This window comes from Stenella coeruleoalba, assembly GCF_951394435.1.
Source record: "Stenella coeruleoalba genome assembly, chromosome: 3".
In the NCBI taxonomy this organism is placed as follows: Eukaryota; Metazoa; Chordata; class Mammalia; order Artiodactyla; family Delphinidae; genus Stenella; species Stenella coeruleoalba.
This window is the reverse complement of record NC_137148.1, coordinates 149,449,722-149,472,960: the sequence shown is the minus strand read 5'-3', so window position 1 is coordinate 149,472,960 and position 23,239 is coordinate 149,449,722.

Here is a 23,239-nt window from a genome sequence, read left to right as displayed (position 1 = left end):
CCCCTAGAATGTGCGCCCCTGTGGAGGCCCCAGGTGGTGTGCCCTGTCCCCACCCGCTATGAGATTTGGGTTGCTCAAGTGTGTCCCTTGAGTCCAGGGGAGAAACTGAGGCTGAGCCATTAGCTGACACTGCAGTGTCAGCCCTTGCAATTGGCAGAGATTGTTGGGACATGGGGCTTAACTCTCACAGTGAAAGGGAGCTCCAAACCAGTTGATGTCACATTAAAACCAAAAAGAAAGAAATCGTTTTTAAATTAAAAATTAAGTTAAAAAAAACCCAGCAGAACTCCAAAATCAGTTGGTGTCCAGGGGAAGGGAGGTCCTCAGGTTTGTTTATAAACAGAGTTAAATAACTAAATAAAGGGGGGAAGAAGAGGGGAAGCAGCAGAGTGTTTGGGGGGCTGACCTCTGTTTTTCATGGAGTGTGTTTCCCATTACGAGGGGGAAAGGCAGGCCACACATGGGCAGAACGAAAATATGCAGACGGGAGAATAATTGGGGATGTCGGGGTCGTGGGATAATCTGTGAGTTTGTTTTCAAAATCTTCTTAAATGTTTCGTTACTTTTATAATTGAAAAAAAAAAGTTTAAAAAATCAACTCGAAGTTGAATTTGGCCGGAACGAACTCACTCTGTTGGTTTGATTTCCCATATGATGTGTCCTTCCTTTTACTCCAGGAAAGGACCGTGGTGGTTTTTATTTGTATTTCTTTGCTTCTCTAAAATCCACTTCATATCTCTCCTGCCTGATCAAGTTCAGTTAGAATCCGGGTACCCGTTTCAGAAGGGGCTCCCTTGCTGACCAGTTACAGCATGTGTAGTGGTAAGGCCTGGAAGCCATGTGCCGCCACGCATAACCTTGTCTTTATCATCCCTATTTACGGGTGGGGGACCCTGAGGCTAGGAGGGAGCAAGCCATCTGTCCAAGCTTCATCAGCTGTTATCAGGATATAATAGGTTTCAAACTTCTGAGTTTATAAGTTCTCTTATAGCCCCAAATATTTCCCTTTCTTGGAAGGCGTCTCCTTCTAGAGTCTCCCAGGAAATATGGGAATCAAGATAGTGTTATTTACCCCCCTCTCTCTAACATGAATCTATGGGAGCTTGCAAAGGGGGCAAACGTATAAAAATCTCTCTGAGCAGAAACAGAGACACACAGGTAGAGAACAAACGTATGGATACCAAGGGGGAAGTGGAGGGGGGGTGGGATGAACTGGGAGATTGGGATTGACACATATCCACTATTGGTACTATGTATAAAACAGACAACTAATGAGAAGCTACTGTATAGCACAGGGAACTCTACTCAGTGCTCTGTGGTGACTTAAATGGGGAAGAAATCCAAAAAAGAGGGGATATACGTGTATGTATAGCTGATTCATTTTGCTGTACAGTAGAAACTAACACATTATAAAGCAACTATAGTCCAATAAAAATTAACTTAAAAAATAAAATAAAACATATATTAATGAAAAAAAAATCTCTCAATCTCTCTCACACTTGCAGTCAACCAAGCATTTTCATTGTTGAGAAAACCCAAGTGTCATAAAAGCGATTTGGATAGAAAACAAATAAAACCCTGGTTTGGGAAGGAAAGCCAAAATTCCTCATTATCAACGACGCTGCCTCTGGATAAACATCTACCTAATCCGATTCTTCTTCCTTTCTCCCCGCTTCCTGTGACTTTCTCGGGAGCCGCAATGGCCCTGTTAGAACAGACGATGTTCAACGTTTCCATCACAAGGCATGTTTTTCTGGGGTTTATTACTCGGCTGTAGAAATGTGCTCTAGGCAAAAAGTTGGCATGAAGTCTCATCTCTGAGGTAATTGGTGGGGATTTTTTGAAACACCTTTTTTCTTTTTACAGACAATCTTGGAAAGGGTAACCAAAAACAAATCAAGAATTTACTGTTGGCAAATACGGGGTTTCACCCCCATGGGTTTTCCTCTTTAGTTTGGTTTGTTCTGTATTAATTTTTTCTCCTCTGACCAGTTATTTGGAGGCAAAGTTATAGACGCTATATCCCCAGACGTTCATCATTCATCCGTTCATTCATTCTTCCTTTTGCAAATCTTTACCGAGTACCTACTACACGCCAGGCACTGTTCTAGACTCTGAAACCACAGAACATCCACGCGGTCTAAGCTCTTATGGGGCTGGCGTGCACACACACTCACGCACAAACCTCACGTGTTTCCGGCCCCCAAAGAAATTCAATTTGCAGTAAGTGGTTGGCGTGGAGGGAGAACAGGAAGGAGGTGCAGGCATGGGGGCTCTCACTTGAGAGAGGCTGGCCTGGGAAGGCCCTCCAAGGAGCTGACATTTCCTCTAAGACTTTGAGGTTAACAGGAGCCTCATGCCAAGTCTGGGGAGAAGCCGGGGAGAGAGGAAAGCACGCATGAAGGTTGGAAAGAGCGTGGTGTGTTTGAAGAACACAGAGAAGGCCTCTTTTCTAGACAGCATTGAATGGGGGGGGGGGGCGGGTGGAAGATAATAGTGGACACCTGTGTGGGCAGGGAGGCATGGGCAGATCAGGCAGAGGGATTTCAGCTTTTATCCAAGTGCAAGGGGAAGCCGTGGAAAGATGCTCAGTAGAGCATGAAATGGTTGAATTCTATTTCTGGAAGGTCTTCCTGGCCTCTGTGCAGGAGGCTGTCGCAGTTGCCGGGTTGTGGGCTGGTCCTAGAAAGCAGCGGGGGAGGGGAGAGTGTGGGATGGAGGGTGGTTGAAGGGAGACCTGGACACGCCCTGCTGGTGGCAAGGGGGAAGAGGGCTCGGGGATGACCCAAGGTGGTGGCGTCCAGCTGGAGCCAGGGATGAGCATGGTGCCATGACCCGAGGTAGGGAAGGAGCAGGAAAGGTGAAGGGAGGGAGAGGTGAAGAAGGACTCCCTGGCTTCTGGCGCAGCCCAGGGTCGTTCTGATATTGACGGGTCCTGAGACAACGAGACTCACTCTGGAATCGCTGCACATCACACATCCGTTTTGAGTGAGGATCCCCAAATGCCTTATAAACAGTAATTAAAAGACATGGCATCCCAGATGGGCTGGTATAATTATTACCATTCAACTAAAGAGGAAAAGAATGTGTTGTTTGGCTTGGTGGGGAGAAGGCCTCGTCGGAGCTGTCCGTGGGCCAGTGGAGAATAGTAACCCGCTCTGGGTCCAGACTGGACAGGGGCTAAGCCTGTAAAATGCACTGTGAGGTGTGTGCAATTAACACCCGTATTTTACAGATGGCAAAACCAAGATCCAGAGTTTCTTTCTGGGCTTTCTAGCCCAGGAGGGACTCAAACCCTCTGGGATTCCAAGCCAACAGTATTTTCACTACTCCTCTATGCTGCCTCCGAATAATTGTTCATTACATCTGCAAAGCATTTTATAGTTTACAATGCATTTAATGTTACAAAGCATTTAAACATGCATCACCGGGCTTCCCTGGTGGCGCAGTGGTTGAGAGTCCGCCTTCCGATGCAGGGGACGCGGGTTCGTGTCCCGGTCCGGGAAGATCCCACATGCCGCGGAGCGGCTGGGCCCGTGAGCCATGGCCGCTGAGCGTGCGCGTCCAGAGCCTGTGCTCCGCAACGGGAGAGGCCACAACAGTGAGAGGCCCGCGTACCACAAAAAAAAAAAAGAAGAAAGAAAAAAAACATGCATCACTTTGTTCATTCTTTACAATAACTCAGCTAACAGGAGGTGCAGATGTGACTAGCCCCATTTTATAGATGAGGAAATGGAGGCTGAGAAAGGAGGAAGTAATTGCCTATGTTCCTATAGCAGCAATAGTAACTCACGTCTATATAATGATTTCTAGCTTGCAGAATGCGTTCTGGTTTTGGACATCACAATAGCTCCATGAGGTAAGTAGGCCTGGTGTTATTATTTGTACTATTATTATCCTCATTATTATTAGTGGCAGTAGTAGTATTGATAGTATTCCCCTATCACACATGAGTAAACTAAGATTCAGAGAAGGTAAGAAAGAAGATGAGAAATGAACATTTATATGTCAGACCCAGAGCTAGGTACCATGGCTATGTTATCTCACTAGTAGCCCTCAGGAAAATATTTGCAAAGGCCTTCCGTCATTCATTCCCCGATTTATTCATTCACCGATTGATTCGTTCATTTGATAAATGTTTGCAGAGAGCCTGCTGTGGATCCGTTACTGTTCTAGGCACAGGGAATACAGTAGTGAACAAAAGAAAATCCTTGTCTTCACTGAGCATGTATTCTTTTGGGTCTGGGTGGAACAGACCATAAATAAACAAGTAACTATCTACTATATGAGATGGCGCTCGTGGCAAAGAAGGAAAATAAAGCAGGATAAAGGTAACAGAGAGGTGTGTGATGTCAGTTTGGTGAACGTGCTCAGGAATGACGGGGCGGTCTGATTTGGTGACAAGAGTAGAGATCTGAGTGAGGTGAGCAGAGAGGGCTTTCAGTGGGGTCTTGAAGGATGAGTAAGCACTGAAATGCTTTAGTGGGAAGCAGAGGAGAAACCCTAGTGTGATGAATCACTCTGGTGAGAGCAGCTTCTCTAACTTGAGGGTTTAAAATGTGCCCAGACTGTTACAGTGTTGCTTCAGTCCTAACCCTTACAACAGTGGGATGTGGGTGTCGAGGGAAATTGAGGCTGAAAGGTGAACTTCACTGTCTCATAGCTAATAAGTTGCAGATTCAAGGCTGGATCCTGCCCCTACCTGGCACCAAGCTGACACTCCTGTCCATCCCACGTCCTCTGTGGGAAGGCCCAGGAGGAAGTGCAGGGAGTAAGGGGGAGGGTGATGGGACTGCAGCCGTGGGGAGGACCACACCCTTTCAGGACTTGAAGGTCAGGCTAAGAATTAGGCCTCCAACCCAAAGGTGGCGGGGAAACCAGGGTGGGGGGATGTTAAATAAGGGCAAGACAGAAACAGGTTTATGTTTCGTTGAGAGCACTGTTTCTGGAGAGGGAAGGGGAGCATCTAGGGGCTCCTGGGGCAGCTGGAGGGATGAGGGTGCCATTTACTGAGATGGGGAGGTGAGGGAAGGGGGGGTCTCCTCTCTGCCAGTCCTCCTGTTATCACGTCTAATGCCAAAGTTCTTAAACTGGAGTCCAGGACCAGTGTGGGGGTGAGGAGAGGAGAATGCCTGTGCAGCTGGATGGGAAAACATTACATCTTTATTTTGGTTGTCCTCTGAAATGCATCATTTCTTTTCATTATAAATGTAGGCAACAACCCAGAGCAGCAGTAACTGTGACTTTGTCACCTGTAGTGTTTTCAGGTCACGTTACAGTTGTTATAGATATATTGAAACTTTGTTTCTACTATCACTACTTGAAAACTATGAAAGTCAGCACCAGGTGGTGTTGACTGATACATGAACAAAGAAACACCAGTCATAGCACATTGCCACCTTTTGATAACTGTATTTAAATACAATTAAGTGGCTTTGTTATTTGATTTCATTCACTTCAGAACATTACTCTGAGAAGACATCCATAGGCTGCAGCAGCTGCCAGAAAGATCCACCACACACAAAAAGGTTTAGAACTGCAGCAAGGAATCCGCCAGTTTCTTCTGCATCTTCTACCTTCAATTCTCTGCATTGGTTCCCTAAGAGACAGTAGTAGTGATTCTGGCCTGGAGGCTCCCGGAGGCCGAGATCTGGTCTTGTGCAACTCCTTAGGCTTGAGGTTCATGGCTAGAGCTCAGGCAATGTTATTTTAATTTGGAATTGATGTTAGCCAAGGGTTTTTCCCCACATCTGGATTTCTGGCTTCTCTTACAGAATCAGAAGGTCTGGCAACTCTGGGCCCCTCCACCTCCCATGGCACAACGACAGGGGTTCAGAAGCAGCCAGTCCTGTGGACGGAGTGCCCCTCCCCAGTTCGCCACAGCTCCCAGGCACCCAGGGGTACACTCCCCGATAAGCCCCAAGGCCTTTGAGGTTTTGGTCCCCAGGTTGCGGACAGGTGTGACTTGGGGATACCTCCAAGCCACAGTCCAATTCCAACGGGGCACTTAAGGGCAAGTGGCAATTCACTGAACTGCTCCCAGCTGCCCCACTTTAGGAGAGAACAGCTGAGGCTTCTCCAGGCCCAACTGGCAGGTCAGAAGGCAGGCAAATCCTGACCCCAAGTGTTGCTTCTTGCTTCGCTGAACGCGCTCCCTGAAAACCTTCCCATTGCTTCTCATCACAAGGAGAATATCGTCCAGGCTCTGGAGAAGGTCCTGAGCACCTGGGCCCTCACTCCCCCGCCAGCTCCTCCAAGCCCGCTTCCTTCTTGGCTTTCAGGACAAGTATCATCTCCTGGGAGGGAGGGGTTCCCTGACCACTCTCCAAAATTGTGCTCCTGCCTCCTCCCCCGCAACACTCAAACCCTTTCTTGCCATCTCGCTTTCTGTTCCTCAAAGGTCTTATCATCATCCAAAAAGGACGTTGCTAACTTATTCCTTTACTCTCAGCCTCCTACTGGCATGCAGACTTCACGGAGGCTGAGGCCGGCACGCTGCCCCATCACGAACTTTCAGTAAATACGGATGAATAAACAGACAGCGGATGGAGGCCTTATGCCATCCTGGTCCTGCACCTCGTCTCTCTCCCCCCTCCATCTCTCACCCAGGGGTCAGTCAGGCTTAAGGACTGGGTGGAGATGACCGTTTTTTAGATTTAAAAAAGCTGACTTTTAAACCTTGGTCAAGATACTCTTGCAGTAAAATGTTGTGCGTGCCGCTGCCTTCCTGGGGGTCACTGGGAAAATCATTGAACTTTTCTGCCCCTGGTTCCTCATGCATGCCCCAGGGATAAATAACACTTTCCTCCTGGGGCCATCTGCCTGTGACCATGAAAGGCCACAGGCCCCGAGGAGTTCCCACCAGCACCTGAACACGTAGTAGGTGCTTGACTAAATACCTTGACCCCTTCATTCCCCATCCCATCCCCCCGCCCCTTCGCCTTTTCATTTGGAGCTGGAAGAAAGCGCGTCAATCACAGGATAATTTATGCAGCATGATATGCCTTTATTATTCCACACTGAGTCGGGGCTTCTACTGTCCAATGAAGGTCAAAAGGAGGTATGGCTTTTATCTCTCCAGCAACTCTGGAAACACAGGGGGGAAGGGGCAAACTCTCAGAGGTTTCCTCTTGAAAACAAACAGATCCTCTCCCCTGCCCTGAATAGCTTTCCTCAATCAAAGCTGTAAGAGTCTGCAAGCAGCGGGACTTTGCCCTGAGCCTGGAGGGGGCTAATAAAGCATTGAATGGAGAGAGTGACCCCTAACTGGCAGAGGGGTCCCCGCTGGGCCCGGGCCCGCGCCTGCTGCCTCGTGGAGAATCCAAAGGTCACGTGTCATTAGTCAGTGTCTTACAGCGACCCTTTCAAAATTATCGATAAAGGGGGAAGGCGACCCTTTCTGTTGAGAATCCCCCAAATGAGATTTTCTTCTCCTTTTCTATCTTCTTTTTTTTTTTTTTTTTTCAATGTTGGAAAAGCTGGGCTGCGACATCTTTTTCTTGTTTGCTTTCAGAGGCAAAGAGAACCAGTTTGAAATCAGGAGTTTCATGCTTTGGGAGACATAAAAGTCAGGACCTGGTACTTTTCTTTTTGCTGCAGTTTTTCCGTGAAGCCTTGGGTCTGAGAAGCCACTCGATTTGGGTTCCCATGAAAATTTGTCTCGTTTTGTCCTTGTCCTCAAACTCTTCTCAACAGTTCTAAAAACTCCCAAGGTGTATCTTTCCTCCTTCCTAACCTCAGTTTGGCCCAAGGCCTGGGACCTCTGTGAAGACATGAGGGGATGCACAAAACAGCTGTTAACCTCTGGCCATCTCCTTCTCTTCCGTGACTCAGTTTCCTCGTTGGTACAGCGTCCCAGGCCCAGGGGCAAGTGACCTGGATGACCTCAGTAGGGTCTGAGGAGCACTTGAAAGAGGTAATCGGCCCTTCCTCCAATGGGAAGAATGACAATGATCTTATTTCCTTTATTATTTACTTAGCCCCGGCAGACAGTTTACACCTGAGGCCAACATGGGGTTGTGGTGGCATTAATCTTTAATCCATTACCCTCGGATTGCTTCAGTGACATTCCTAGGTAGTCGTTATATTGCTTTTTATTTGTTGTACATTTTGTGAAGTAATTAAGGGCCACATCGTACCTCCTCTGCGATGCCTGCTGCAAAGGTAAATCTTGATGCATGCATGCGGGTGTGCGTGTACATGCGTGTGTGTGGGCAATACTGGCGTGTTGTATCCTGCACTTAGTAGAGAAGGTGGGAATCACCCGGAGTCAAAAATCCTCTGGGGAATTGCTTAAATCATTCACAGAGCACTGTCTCTGTGGTTATGTGTGTAGAACACTGTAGAGGAATAAACACGTACACAACAGACACAGAAGCAGCAGCATTGGAACAAATTCCTTTTGCTTTGGACATCAGATGAAACGCTTGGCTGGTATTTAGAGGATGGGTTATATGAATATTTTTTAAACACTAGAATCTTGTTCCTCAGGGCAAGATGTTCAGAGGCACCCCACCCTATTTAAATCTCTCGTGTTAAAATCGAAGTTGAATGCCCTTGTCATGTGACCTTCACAGTAATATTTTTTTCCACTTGCCATCTGTGGGTATTGGGTTACTTTAACTCCCAATAAATTAATATTCCCACGTCTCATTTGTCTCGTTGGAGGGGAACAGTTCTTGTGCAGGCCAGCACAGGCCACAGGTAAGACATGTGGTTTTATAAAAGCGATGACATTGAACCACAGTGGTACCTGTGACTGCGGGATGAGATTCCCCGCCCACCCCCCATGCCCCCAGCTGGCAGCTGCCTGGTGGAGAGCTCAAGGCAGGAGCTCTGGGGTTGTTGCCTCTCCCTCCAGCAGAAGAATTCCTGGAGAGGGAACAGGGGCTGCATCATCGTCCCACCCCTGGCCATTATTGGGCCAGGATGTAGCACAGAGCAGGCATCCACGAACATTTACAGAATGAGAGCATATGAAAAAGGAGCCTGGCCAGAGGCTGGGGGAGGGTGGGGGGAGGGGTGGGCAAGTGGGGAATGAGGTAATAGAGGTATGAGAAGGGGAAATTAGCAGGAAAAAAAAAAATGGGGAGATGGGGCTGTGAAGGCACAGCTGTTATGTTGAAGAAACAGCTAACCAAACTGAGATCCTTTTTTTTTTTTTCTTTTTTTTTGTGGTACGCGGGCCTCTCACTGTTGCGGCCTCTCCGGTTGCGGAGCACAGGCTCCGGACGCGCAGGCTCAGTGGCCATGGCTCACGGGCCCAGCTGCTCCGCGGCATGTGGGATCTTCCCGGACCGGGGCACGAACCCGTGTCCCCTGCATCGGCAGGCGGACTCTCAACCACTGAGCCACCAGGGAAGCCCCACTGAGATCATTTTTAAAATGAATGATTCACGGTCAGAACCTGTGTGCTCCCAGGGTTCCCTGACTGGGATGCTGGATTCTGCTCCCTTTCCTGACCTACTGGGATCTCTCCACTTCTCTCTACCCCTGCCACTTGCTGCTTATAGTTCCAGCCTGGTCTACTGCGGGGGGGCTGCAGGCCCCTCGGGGATGAAAAGGAAGATCCATTTGCCTTCAGTTCCTCTGGGCTGGACCAAGGCTTGGCCAGAGCCGCCACTCGGTGGCTTAGTGAGTGGTGGACAGCTTCTGAGTCCCACTGGACTCTCTGCTCACAAGCATTTAAGAGCCCACCAGGCGCTCTGGCTGGCTTGACATCAGGACCTCCTATGTTTTTCAGTTGTCCCCAGAGGACTTCCCAAACCAAGTCCCTAGCCAAGCTGCAGGAACTCAGCCTTGGTCCCTTCTTGAACATCTACTAGCCTGAGAAATGGGGCCCAATTGGGTTTGTCCTCCTGAGAAACAAGGCCCTAGGGTTACTGGATGCCTCAGTTTTCCCACCTATAAAATGTGGCTTTGTAATATTTCCTACCTCATAGAGCCATTTTGATGATTAAATGAACAAATGAATGAAGAGAGCCTGGCACAGAATTAGCTGCTATTATTATTGCTATTGCTGATTTTTAGTTTACTTTTTACTTATTTTATTTTCATCTTTACTGTTTACTATTTTATTTTATGATTACTGTTTGTTATTTCACTTCTTATAATGATTTGTATATTTGTGATATTGATTTTGATTCTGTGTGTTCTTTTTATTATTGATAATCAGCTGTTATGATGGTGATGCTCAATGATTACATTTTTTTTTTTTGCGTGACGCAGGCCTCTCTCTATTGTGGAGCACAGGCTCCGGACGCGCAGGTTCAGCGGCCATGGCTCACGGGCCCAGCCGCTCCGTGGCATATGGGATCCTCCCGGACCGGGGCACGAACCCGTGTCCCCTGCATCGGCAGGCGGACTCTCAACCACTGCACCACCAGGGAAGCCCTCAATGATTACATTTTTACCAGCCAGAATTTTTTTTACTGTCAAGCAGGAGTATGACATGCTCTTGCTGTCTCTCTCAATGTGTGCATCAATCTCAAATGGTCATGAGATGGTCACATACGATGCTTAAATAACTTTCCCTGCTCACCTGTGGTGGAGAATTTATACATTTATTTATTCCTTTATAATATTTTTAAAAATTATTTTTTATTTTTTAAATTGAAGTATATAGTTCATATACAATGTGTTAGTTTCAAGTGTACAGCAAAGTGATGCAGTTTTATATATATATATACACACACGTATATACATACATACATATATATGTATATATACATACATGAGTATATATATTCTTTTTCAGATTCTTTTCCATTATAGGTTATTACAAGATATTGAGTATGGTTCCCTGTGCTATACAGTAGGTCCTTGTTGTTTGCCTATTTTATATACAGTAGTGTGTGTGTATATGTTAATCCTAAACTCCTAATTTACCTCACCCTCCACCCCCACGTTCCCCTTTGGTAACCATAAGTGTGTTTCCTATGTCTGTGAGTCCGTTTCTATTTTGTAAATAACTCCATGATTTCTTTTATGTCCCACAAGAGGCATCAAAATGTGACATGACTCATTTGGCTCTGTTCAGACATCTTAAGAGGGCACAGTTACCAAGAGTAGGGGGACAGCGTCACCTGTGCGCTGCACCTTGGCTTTTTCCCATGTGGAATGTGGACAATGACAGCATCTAATTCGCGGGCCTGTTAGGAGACATAAATGGGACACTGTAAAGCTGTTAGCACAGAATGGTTCACAAATGCCAGCCATCGTGAGATAAGAGGTGGTTCCCGGGACCTCAGTTTCTTCCCCAATAAGTGGATGTGCTGCCTTACCGGGTCTTCATCCCCTGAGGATCTGGGCTACCCAGTAGTGGGGAAGTGTCCAGTTTTTTGTAAGTGCTACGTCACTAGCAATTCCCCCCTTCCTCTCACTTGCTCACCCTTGAATCCCCAAGAGCCCTTGTGAAAGAGAAAAGGAGAAAATACGCAGCATGGCCTTGCCCATTGCAGAGGCTCATTCCCACAGGGAGCCCTGAAGTATTAGCCCAGCCAACAGAGCATTGAAGTGAGACAGTAAACGGTACCCATCACTTCAGGAGCGGAGGAGACAGCAGGATTTTTTTCTTTTTTCCCTCTGGGGGATCGACACTTTATTAGCATAGAGATAAATAAGGCCAGATAAGAGTCTTCTGGTTTTACATCTGGGGCTGTAGGAACTTCGTCTGGGAGAGAAAAAAACATGACGTTTCTTGCTGGGGCGAATCCCAGCCGGGAGGAGGGAGGCAGGGGCCCACCAGGACGTGCAGCCAGCAGCTTCTCAGCGCGGTGGGAAGCAAGTTTTGACAACAGCAATGCTAATTGATTAAATGTTCTCATCAGAGATTACAGTGCAGACAGTGATCATATTTTTATTTCTTTTGGGAGGGAGGGCTTTCCCTTCCTTTAATAATTCTATTTATCCCTGTATATTCTATCCCAAACTACAAGAGGCCCCTGTTAGGTTAGGTGAGTTATTCAAGGACCCTGAGGCTAAATCATTCTTCATCCTAAATAATGTTTACTACAAATGACCTTGTGCGATTGCCTTTGGTTTTCTGGGTTTGATTGGAATTTGAGCCTGTAGCTGGCTGGGACCCTGGACTCTGGGTCATAGGATGGAATCCTAGTTCTGCTTTATACTGGTGTGTGCATCAGGGAAGGGATTTGCACTCTCTGGGTGGGCTTGACTTTTCTTATCTGTAAAATGGGGATTTAATATATCCCTTTAAAAAGTTACTGTGCAGGAGCAGGTGGGGGGGAAAAAGCTTTCTTTAAAAAAACAAACAAATCAAAAAAACAAATAAAAACCTGTGGTGAAAGACACCGTTAATATAAAAAGGCAGCCAGAGACTGGGACAAGACATTCACAACACATATATTTGACATAGGATGTGTAATCAGAATATATAAAGAATTATTTCAACTCAATAATAAGACAAATTTAAAAAACGAGCAAATGACTTGGACTCTTCACCAAAGAAGTTATGCAAATAGTCAGTAAGCCCATGAAAAGATACTCAACATGATTAATCATCAGAGAGTTGCAAATTAAAACCTCAATGAAATACCACTACACACTCATTAGAATGGCTAAAAATAGAAAGACTAACCATACTCCTGTTGGCCAGGGCATGAAGCAGCGGGAACTCACATACAGTGCAAGTGGAAATGTAGAATGGTAAGACCACTTAGATAAACATTTTGGCAGTTTTTTAAAAATAAAATTAAACGTATTCCTATTACATGCCCTAACAATTCTACTCCTAAGTGTTTACCCAAGAAAAACTTGACAACTTGTATAGCAGCTTTATTCATAATAGCCCCAAACTGGAAACAGTCCAGCTGTCCATGGGAAGGGAATGGAAAACTTGTGGTATACCATACAATGGAATACTACTCAGCAACAAAAAGGAATAAACCAGAGATACACGCAACAACATGGATGAATATCAAAAACGTTATGTTGAGCAAAAGAAGCCACACGAAAAGGTATGTACTGCATGATTTCATTTCTATGAAGTTCTAGAACAGGCAAAATGAAGGTACAATGAAAGAAATAAGACCAGTAGTTATCACTTGGGGATGGTAGGAATAGTCTGGAAAGGAGCATAAAAGAACTCTCTGGGATAATGTTCTCTATGTCTGTTTGGGCAGTGGTCTCATGACTGTGTACAAATTAAATGAGACATCATTGAGCTGTACTCTTAAGATTTGTACACTTTATGTACATAAATTATACTTTAATACAGTCATGTTAAAAACATAATCAGACATATTATTCTCATTATTGAAAAGAGAAAAGCAGACCAGTAACAAACCAACTCAATCTGGCTGCCCAAGAAATTCTCTTTCCTAAACTGACCCACTGGCAAATTCAATTCTATTTTAAAAAATGCATATTTTCAACCAGAATGGCTACAATGAAAAAAAAAAGATAGTAACAAATATAGGTGAGAATAAGGAGCAACTGGAATTCATCATGCATTGCTGGTGGGAGTGTAAATTAGTAAAACCACTCTGGAAAATTGTTTGACAATATCCGATCAGGCTAAACATTTGTATACCTTAAGACCCAGAAATTCCATCCTGAGTATATCACCATATAACTAAGTCCACATGTCCACCAAAAGACAGAGGCAAGGGCTTCCCTGGTGGCGCAGTGGTTGAGAGTCCGCCTGCCGATGCAGGGGATGTGGGTTCGTGCCCCGGTGCGGGAAAATCCCACATGCCGCGGAGCGGCTGGGCCCGTGAGCCATGGCCGCTGAGCCTGTGCGTCCGGAGCCTGTGCTCCACAGCGGGAGGGGCCACCACAGTGAGAGGCCCGCGTACCGCAAAAAAAAAAAAAGACAGAGGCAAGAATATATACAGAAGCACTCTTTGTAATGGCTCCAAACTTGAAAGTATCCAAATGGAAGTTGCAGTGGAATGCCTAAATGGATTGTGGTACAGTCATACACTGGAATACTACACAGCAAGGAGAATGGACCAAATGCAGTTACACACAACACTGTCATATGGAGCAAAAGAAGCCAGACTCAAAAGAATACACACTGCAGAATCCCACTTAGGTAAAGTTCAAAAACAGGCAAAACGAACCTACAGCGGAAGACATCTGAATAGTGGTTGCTCTTGGCGTGGGAGGTGGCAGGAAGTGATTGGGAAGGGGGCACGCAGAACCATTGTGGGATAAGGGAAATGTTCTATATCTTGATTGTGTTCATGGGTTCCACTGGTGTAGACATTTGCCAAATTCATCAAACCATGCTTTTAAAATGGTTGCATTTTATTGTATGTCATTTGTACTCCTCTAAAGTTGATTTTTAAAAATACCCATTTCAGAGGTTGATTGGAAACTAACTAGCACATGTAGCCTCTTAATAAATATTATTTCTGTCATCACTGAGAAGCATGTTGAGAGCACCGAAAGGGTGTTAGCTGATGAACTGATAAATATCCCCCTCCCCCAAATTAGAGATGTAGAGATGAATTTGATCCTGGGTCTGAGAACTTGGTAAAAGGAGTCAGCCTTGGAGGGCAGGGTGGGGAGAGGTTTTAGATAGGGCCACAGGAAGGGGATCAGTCAGCCCAGCCCCCAGATCAGATTTACCTTTCCTCCTGGGGACCCACAGCATGCATTTTGAGATTGGGGTTCAAACAACCATCATTGCTGTCAGGTCTGATTTTGCCTTCCATCCTTTTAAAAGCACATTTAGTTGTATGTTTTTGTTTGTTTGATAGTTTTTTTGTTTGTTTTTGTTTTATAAAAATGGTATATGCTCTTTCACAAGCAATTGTAAAACAGAAAGAAGAGAATAACCCCAATTCCCACTCTCTAAAAATAACCACAGTTAAAGTTAGGTGGATTTATTTCTAATCTTATCTGAGTGTAGATTCTTTCTTGCTATGGTTGGGATCATACTAACATAAGCAATTTCCACACCTTCATAAACTTTCTGCCAATGCCATTTTAAGGTACAGAGCATGTCCCGTGGTCTTATTAACTAACTCCTCCTTCCTGTTGTAAATTTTTCATTATTATAGCTAATTTTAAAATGGTTATCATTATTCAGAAAGATTTTTTTCCCCTGTGATTAATTTTCTCAGAATAGAGTGTAAAAAGAGAATTACTGTGCTATAGGAATATGTTTTTTGTTATGTTATACTATATTTATTTTTTTATTTTTATTTTATTTTTACATCTTTATTGGAGTATAATTGCTTTAAAGTGTTGTGTTAGTTTCTGCTGTACAACAAAGTAAATCAGCTATACGTGTACATATATCCACATATCCCCTCCCTCTTGAGCCTCCCTCCCATCCTCCCTATCCCACTCCTCTAGGTGGTCACAAAGCATGGAGCTGATCTCCTTGTGCTATGCAGCACCTTCCCACTAGCCATCCATTTTACATTTAATAGTGTATATATGTCAATGCTACTCTCTCACATCATCCCAGTTTCCCCTTCCCACCCTGTGTCCTCAAGTCTGTTCTCAACATCTGCATCTGTATCCTTGCCCTGCCACTAGGTTCATCAGTACTGTTTTTTTACATTCCATATATATGCATTATGCTATAGGAATATATATATATATATATATATATATATATATTTTTTTTTTTTTTTTTTAAATTTTTTGCGCGGGCCTCTCACTCTCATGGTCTCTCCCGCTGCAGAGCACAGGCTCCGGACGCTCAGGCTCAGCGGCCACGGCTCACAGGCCCAGCTGCTCCGCGGCATGTGGGATCTTCCCATACCAGGGCACGAACCCGTGTCCCCTGCATCGGCAGGCAGACTCTCAACCACTGAGCCACCAGGGAAGCCCTATAGGAATATTTTTAAGGCCTTTGATAGATAATGATCTTCAAAAACTTGGCATCACTGTTGGTCACCAGCAGCAGCACATGAGTTCTAATTTCATCACACTGGCAGTACTAGGTTTTATTTTTTTTAAATCATTTGTATTTGGAGAGACAAATAATCCTTCCTTTCTAGTGATATTCTATGAATTCCTTAAGACACTGATTATTTTCCCATATATTAGTCAATCAACTGATTTTCTTCTTTTGGTAATCATCAATCATGGACCTTCTCCACTAATCAGTTAGGATCTCAGATTCTCCTTTTGTAGGAAGATCACTGAGCCCAAAAGTGGGTAAATGACTAGACTGAATTCTTGATCTCTCTGTGCTTTCTACGATGAATCAGGAGTTCTGCCCCAGCCCCCAGAGCACAGATTCTCAAACTTCATTGTACACCAGATTCATTTGGGAGGGAGCTGATTTAACTGAAAGATGCCTGCACCCACCCGCTGAGATTCTGAGTTAGCAGGACTGTGGTGGGCTCTAGGAATCTGCATTTTTAATAAGTGTATCCCAAGATGATTCTGATGCTGGTGGTTGATAGAATGAGCAACAAAGTGAAAAACACTGCCCCAGAGGGCTGATGGTCATTATCATGATGGTCACATGGGCCAGGTGAGTTTGGCTGATGAGGAGTGAAAGGACTCAGTGTCACTAGAGATCACCTAGCGTAGAGTAAGCACTCAATACAGGCTTATTTCACTGGTTGATGTGTCTTAAGTCCAGGCATCCAGTAGGTGCTCATTAACTATTATTTCTGCTTAGCGATTAGGGGCTAGGCATGCAACAGACAAGTAAAGACAAGTCACACCAGGTACATTTAAGTGGTAGGCAGACAATAGGTGCTCGGTAAATGTGTATAAGAAGCAGCCCTGTGGCCGGTAGGTAGCAGCGACTGGTCTTAATGCAGCCCCAATATTATTTCAGGGAGAATGGTGTCGCTGGAAGGTTTCTTGGGTGCCTGGTCTGGGAAACTGAAGGAAGAGGTTAAAAGAACAACATACTTACATTCCAGGCTCAACCAGAAGAACTGGCAGATCCTGTGAGCCGGACTGTCTCCCCAGACCCTCAGGCTTGTGTCTCTCATGACGTGATTTGCCTTTTTCTGTGGTTTTGATGTTAAGACTTGAGCCTTTTTAGAAGCTCATTTGCCCATGGCAGCAGCCTTAGAAGGGTCCTTCCCCGGGCCAATCCTAGCCAAATGCCCATCCCTGGGTACCCCCTTTTCTTTCTTCTGGACTCCATCCTTCCATACTTCTGGAAATGAAGTCTTCCCTAAGACCCACGGGGAGAAACATAACTCTCTTCCCCAATGGAGTCGTCCAAAGACTTTTAGAAGGGTACAGAGGTAGGGGTCATTCTTTGAAAGATGGAACCCCTCTTCTGGGGTGCTGTTTTTTTTTTTTTTTAATAAATTTACCATCTATACTATTTTTTAATTTTATTTATTTATTTATTTTGGCTGTGTTGGGTCTTTGTTTCTGTGCTTGGGCTTTCTCTAGTTGCTGCAAGCGGGGTCCACTCTTCATCGCGGTGCGCGGGTCTGTCACTGTCACGGCCTCTCTTGTTGCGGAGCACAGGCTCCAGACGCGCAGGCTCAGTAGTTGTGGCTCACGGGCCTAGTTGCTCCGCGGCATGTGGGATCTTCCCAGACCAGGGCTCGAACCCACGTCCCCTGCATCGGCAGGCAGACTCTCAACCACTGCGCCACCAGGAAAGCCCCTGGTTTTTTAGTTGAAGAGCAGGAGTAACTCTCTGATTTCTTTGTGAATTGAATGCCATTTGGTGTTTTCAGGATACTCCTTGTGTTTGCCTGCTAAACAGTGTCCACAAGCCTTGTGGTCCAACCAGTCTGCAAAATTCCATTGTCAGCCCTGTAGAACTCCTGAAACACAATACCTCATAAGCATTCACCACAGTGTTTCCTTATGAAATAAGGGAAATATTGTCTGTTCATGGAGGTGTTTGCACATAAGTTATACCCTTCTGACTAGAAATAGCATCCATGTCAGCCGGCTGTACCCCCTGCAGCTAAACTCAGAGATTGTCACAGATATTGGAAGGAATAAAGACTGGAAGCATGGGAGGGAGGGAAAGAAGCAGGGTAGAAAGAAACTATGAAATCCTTAGCAGCCAACAAAAGAGATGTCAAGAATACACAGTGACATAAGATGTCCACAAGCCATCTGTAATTGAAAAATGTAAGTTTTATAGCAGTGCAAGTTCATTATCTCAGAAAAATATGTAAACCCAGAAAAAAGTCTGGAAAGATATTTATCAAATTATTAACAATGGCAATCACTAATGCAATTCCAGGAGAGTTTTACTATCTTTTTAAAAAATGTTTCCATGTGTTTTCAGAAGTTAATACAATAACTATATTGTGCTTTTCCCATGTATTCAAAGTATATACCCAAAGAGTGTGAAATGAAAAATAAAGTTTTCCTTCCTTCACAACAACCATTCCTATTTTTCAGAGCTAAATATGATCGACAGTTTTATTGTGTGTAATCTCAAAAAATTCAAAGCATAATAAAAATGTATACATTAGATATGTGTGTCTTTAACACAATAGCATCATCCTATATGCACTTATTGGGAAATTCCTGCTACCTTATTCCTTTACATAGCTAAATTTTATTCCATAGTATGGATATGTCACAAGTTATCTATTTAGTCTCCTCTTAGTGATCATTTAGGCCATTGATTGTGGGTTTTTTTTTTTATTCCTAAGTATTATATTGTAATTTTAAAAAGGAAGGAAAATAGTAAAGCAGGAAAGTAGTCAGGGATTTGATCACCTGGGGGAAATATCGAGATCCAGAGCAAAGGATTACAAGACACAAACAGCCAACTGAGTGAGTAAAATAAAACTCAACAAACCAAAAATTCTCTAGTAAACTTCTTCCTGGCCCTGTCTCCTATCCCTCTGACCGCCCATCCTAAGAGAATGGGGGTGTTCTTAATAACCCACTGACACCACAAGTCCCCAGAAGGAACAGTTCAATGACATTTCAGCAATTTCTTCTTTGAATCCAGGACACACAATTCTTTACCTATTGGCATGCAGATACATACCACCCTCTGGTAGAAGTGTTGGACGTATGGGTTTTATGGTTCAGGAGAGAGATCAATGCTTTACTGAATATCGGATTATGCAAACCTAAAACTTAATGTAGAGTCATCTCTTGAACATAGAGTTACATGTAGAGGGGAGTGTGCCTGACTTTGCCTGGAAGGCTCAGAGCAGGTTTCACAGAAGAGGGCGCAGTGGAGTTGGGTCTTGAAGGATGAATAGGAGTTTTCTAGCTACAGACTAGAGGAAGGGCGCATTAAGAAGATGAAATAGCCTGTGCAAAGACATAAACATTTTAAGTAAGGTTTGTTTGAATAATGGTGAGTCAACTGGTATGGCTGAAATACGGGGAAGTGGCTGGAATAGCCTAGAAAGACGAGTTAGACCAGGTTGTGAAAGTCTTTGAATGCAAGGTTAAGATTTGACTTTTCAGTCTGAGGGCAGTGGGGAGCTATGGAAGGTTTCAAGCAAGGAAGTGACACAATAGAGATGATCACATTGGCAGGCAGACTGGCTGGACATGAAGAGAGTTTGGAAGCAGGATGATAGACTAAGGCAAGACAAAGAACACTGGGAGTTTTGTTTGTTCCTGGTGATCCAAGTCCTTATCAAGAGAGCTAATAAGTATCCCACTAAGGATATTTCACTTTTAGGCATTTCTCTTGTAACCAAACTCCCATATAGGATAACGTACACGGGCATTTCTTGCGATATTACCTATATTAGATGGAACTATATAAAACTGTTATTTTTGTAGGTCCAAAAATGGTCAGATATGGATAATTTCATATGGTTCAACTTAATAGCAGCAAAAGGTCAGGCAAGACCTCAATGCTGATCAACAGGAAACTGGTCACTTGTGGCATCTGTGTGGCTAGACCAGCTTTATGTAAGTGTGTGTGTGCTCTAGAACTATCTTTAAGATCTATTAAGGACTTACTGTTCTTTTAAGATATGGTAATAATATTATGTGTATATTTCAAAAAGAATCATCTTTTAGCTATACAACCTGAAATATTTACAGTTAAAATAATACGATGTTTGGTATTTACTTCAAAATAGTCTGGGGCAGGGTGGGGTGGGCGGGAGGTGGGTGGAGATAGAGGATAAATGAGATTGGCAGAGAATGGATGCTTGCTGAAGCTGACTGATGGACACATGGGAATTCATATTACCCTTCTGTCTACTTTTATATAGGTCTGGCATGTTATTTCCATAATAACATGTTTTTGAAAATGCACAAGGTAGAACAGTTTTTAAAGAAAGCTGCTAACTGTGTAAAAGGAGGGAATATATGTAAGTGTGCATACACACGTACTATATGCTGGTATAGGCATAAAATAGTTTTAGAAGGAAGGTCAGGAGAGGGAGTTGTACTCTTTTTTACTTAAAAAAAAAACCCAAAAAACCCTTATCCATGTATTATTTTGACCCAGCAATCCCACTTCTAGGCATATATCCAGAGAAAACCATAATTAGAAAAGATACATGCACCCCAGTGTTCATTGCAGCACTATTTAAATTGCCAAGACATGGAAGCAACCTGAATGTCCATTGATAGAGGAATGGATAAAGAAGATGTGGTACATATATACAATGGAATATTACTCAGCCATAAAAAAGAATGAAATAATGCCATTTGCAGCAACATGGATGGACCTAGAGATTATCATACTAAGTGAAGCAAGTCAGACAAAGATAAATATCATATGATATCACTCATATGTGGAATCTAATTTAAAAAATGATACAAGTGAACTTATTTGCAGAACAGAAACAGATGTACAGATATCGAAAATAAACTTATGGTTACCAAAGGGAAATGTGGGCAGGATCAATCAGGCACTTGGGATTAACATACACACACCACTGTATATAAGACAGATAACCCTCAGGGACCTACAGTATAGCACAGGGAACTCTATTCAGTATTCTGTGATAACCTACATGAGAAAGGAATCTGAGAAAGAATGAATATATGTACATGTATAACCGAATCACTTTGCTGTACACCTGAAACTAACACAGCATTGTAAATCAACTATACTCCAGTAAAATTTAAAAGTAAATAAATAAATAAAAAGTAAAAGTGCGATGTAAAAACAAACCAAAACGTAGACCTGCGTTCTATTTGCAGCTCTGCACTAACTCCCAGTGTGTACTGCCCTCAGTTTGCTCATCCAGAGACTGTAGAGAGCAGTGCCTCCCTACCCGGTGTGGTTGGAATTGAACTAGAAATAACGTGGGCAGATTGCACAGCCCAGGGCCTGGAATAGGGATGGTTCTCAGGAATAATGATAACAGTGCTGAAGGACACATCATGAAATTGTATACGGGAAAGAAAGTCCTACGGGGCCTTTGGAAGGACCATGCGATGAAGTGTCCAGGTGCGATGCCCGTTTCATACTCCCTGTGTCCTTGCTCCTCGTTAGGCAGGGAGGCCGGGTTTCTGCCCCCAGCTGTCTCCAATAATCAGATTCGCGAGACCATGGCTCCACTGTACCCGTCACTTCCTACATGTGGACTCGACTCAAATCCCAGGCTCCTTCCTCCGGGGATGAACCCGAAAGCTGACTCAGCCATTTTTCCATGAGTTCATTTCTAGGGTGAGCTAGAGGCAGACCTTTGCAAGGGCCAGAGAGGACTTTGCTGGCTCACATTTCATCAAACTCTTCCATGGTGACGCTGGGGACGAGCACAAACAGCCCATGCATGAATTCCAGTCCAGGGGAGGGTAGATTACGCCTCGGCAGACGGTTGAGGGTGGCTTGCGGGTTTCTGGGGTTGTCTGTCTAGCACCCGGACACATACGAGGCCTGAACCTTGGCCCCCTTTCTCACCAATAACTCCATCCCCGCTAAGGCCCCCAACTTCTCACTCGCACCATGGGTCTCTCCAGGGCCCAGAAGGTCAAGGAGGATCAAACTAGCAGTGAGGCCCTGAATCCGACAAGTTGATGCCTCTGGAAACTGACGGTGAGGGTTAGATGCCTTAGGCGGCCTCTAGTGAGAGATTATTTCCTCCACTTTCTTTATTTTTTATTACAGAGGGGATTGTAAAAATTCTTTTCTTTCCCTCCATAACTAACCACATGGATTTGAAATGGGGGGCCCCTTGGTGAAAAGGGGAATCTGAAATGCGTGTCTGCAGAGAAGTATCATTTGGAAAAGGAAAGTGATCTCTGGAGCAGAACTTTCAATGGCAGAAAAAGGCAACGGATACTTTACTCACTCACCAGTTGATTGTCACAATCAAAAGCTCGAGAGGGGGAGGGAGGAATATCAATTGAACGAGCTGTTTGGCTTTGGGGACACAGATAAAGTAGGAGATGGGCTCACTTCCCCCAGATTGGCCCAAGATGAGCCATTGTGACAGGTTCCAAGAAACCCAGGCTTTCAGGCGAAAGGGCTTGATCTCTCACTCCTGATAATTATTTAAATAATATAATACATATTACGTATTATTATATATTATAAAGTGCCAACGTATACTGAGTATTTACCTTGTGCAAGAAACTGTCTGTGATAAATGCATTTTACGTGTGTTTATGCATTTAATCCACACAACAACCTTTGAAGGGATGCTCCCATTTTATTGATGAAGCAGTAGAGGTACCCAGAGATTAAGTTCCCCAAGGTTACATGGCTGATGGATACCAGATCTGAAGCCAGGTGGGCAGGCTGACTCACTAAACTGTGCTTAATCTGCAAAAGGAACAGAAAAGAAATGAACACTTTCCAAAGGAGTCTCAGCGCACTCTTAGGTGTCTTACCTGGCTAACAGCCTCTCCAGCACCTGTGAGCTAGGTATGCTCACTCTTAGGTCTCTTGTGGTTACAACCACAGAAACCCAATTTAAACTGGTTTGGGGAAAATAAAGGGGAACTTATTGGAGCCCATTCCTAAAACTACAGGGCAAGTTCTGGCTTCAGGCATGGCCGTCCCCAGGATGTGGTTCCTTTCAGCTTCCTCAGGTCCGTTGCTGTACCTGCCTCCTGGACATGGGAAGGAGATTCTCTGATTCAATGGGCCTGTGTCACTATTGAAAGTCAAACCACATGGACTGCAGCAGGTCAAGAAAGTGTCCAAAAGGAAAAATCAAGGTGCCATTACCAGAAGGGAGAACAAGCCTGGATGTGCCCAGTTGAATGATGTCCATGATTGTATGTCCCTGAGGAGGAGGTGGGGAGTCACAGACAGGAAGTGATGGCCCCAGACTCTTTTGACTATACAGGTTGGTCTCTAGCAATAGTAATAGTGATAATAACAATGATGATGATAATCAATACCATCCTCAGGTTGTTATGAGGAATGTAT